Source organism: Parasteatoda tepidariorum, chromosome 1 (genome assembly GCF_043381705.1).
Source record: "Parasteatoda tepidariorum isolate YZ-2023 chromosome 1, CAS_Ptep_4.0, whole genome shotgun sequence".
Classification (NCBI taxonomy): domain Eukaryota; kingdom Metazoa; phylum Arthropoda; class Arachnida; order Araneae; family Theridiidae; genus Parasteatoda; species Parasteatoda tepidariorum.
Genome location: NC_092204.1, coordinates 44585945 through 44587617, shown reverse-complemented (window position 1 = coordinate 44587617; position 1673 = coordinate 44585945). Strand labels below are relative to the sequence as shown.

Here is a 1673-nt window from a genome sequence, read left to right as displayed (position 1 = left end):
GATTACAAGTAATTGATTACTGTAATCAAAATTGTAATCATGATTACAGCTGTAATCAAAATTTTTTGAAAGTTGTAATCACGATTACAAGTAATTGATTACTTGTAATCGTGATTACAAGTAATTGATTACATAGCTGTAATTATCTGTAATCAATTACAGTTGTAATCGATTACTGTAATCAGCGGCCAACTCTGATAATTACTGCTATGTAATCAATTACTTGTAGGTATTACGTGTAATCATGATTTCGGATTACAGAGTCGGGGGGAAAATGTAATCATGAATACAAATTTCAATTACAATAATCATTGTAATCATAATTACAAGCATTCGTTGTGATCACAATTACAGCTGTTATCAAAATTATGATATCTTGTAATCATGATTAGAAGTAATTGATTATTGAAATCGAAAAATGTAATTGATTACATTTTTGGTCAACTTTCCCGACCAGTGTAGAAGTGGTAGTAGACGGGTATACTGGACAGTAGTATTTAACCTTAAAAACCATCAGTTTAGGGTAAACTACACAAGTGTAAACTGAACAATTTCCTTTTTTTTTTCCTTGTTCTCTCCATTCGTTCAGGCAGCACCTAACTGTGCATGCGCTAATGTAGAAATGGTGCGATTAGCCACTGCAGCTTCCAGTTATGTTATATTGTTTCTAAAGTGCTTAACTTATTATTTGAAAATGAATCTTATGAAATGAATCAAAATGCGAGTGCAAATGAAATTTTTTTCCTAATTGAATCATAATAATGTAGATAAATAAGTAATTATATATTTTTCTAATGAACAAAATTATATATTTTTTGAATCAACAAAAAAAAAATTAAAATTTTCAATAGAATATTTTTGAAATTCATACATGGGTCATTCTTACGAAAACTGTCATTTTTCAGTTCATAAAATCCCAAAAAAATAAAGTGAATAAAAAGCTCTGAAACTTTTTATATTAATAGAAATATGTAATTATAAAGAAAGTATATATCCTATAAATTGTACTTAATATTTAAATTAATTAATTAATTTCACTATTTAAAAAGTGAGGGAATGACATTTTATTTTAATACATGTTTTTCTCTAAGTTACAGCTACCTCAAGTTTGAAAATGATAACATACTAAGTATATCTAATATTTATTATAATTTAGTTTTATATATTTAATAGTTTTTACAGGTTTGGGAAATAAAATTTGCTGGCACGATTGAACAAAAAATTTTTTTATAATATAATCATTCCCTCACTTCAGCATCATTCTCTCACTTTATACACTACTGAGGGAATGACAAATTTAACTAAATTTAAAAATAACAGTTAGGCCTAATTAATTTCTGAAATCAATCACATACAATTATATTCATACAAGAAAGCAACATATAATTAATTATCCACTTTCTCGATGAAGTTGTATTTTATTTTACTCTAAAAAACGACATGAGGGAATGACAAATGTAAAAAATTTTACCTGGTTTGATTCATTCAAATTTATTCCACAGTAAAGCTTCTTTAAGTTGAAGATGGAAAACAACTGCAATTTTGTTCTATGATGCCAGTTGTTAACTGCTAAAGTTTTTATTAAAATATTTTTATTCTAAGAAGATTGCAGGTGATAAGAACATTGTTGTGAGGGAATGACGCGAAACACTGGGGACAAAGTTTAAAATAGT

General features: G+C 27.0%; 1 protein-coding gene across 1 annotated transcript in view; it reads right to left on the bottom strand.

Annotated features, from left to right (window-relative positions):
- Positions 1–1673, bottom strand: part of LOC107453774 (ZZ-type zinc finger-containing protein 3) — a 16332-nt gene that overhangs the window by 4950 nt on the left and 9709 nt on the right. The window lies entirely within an intron of this gene.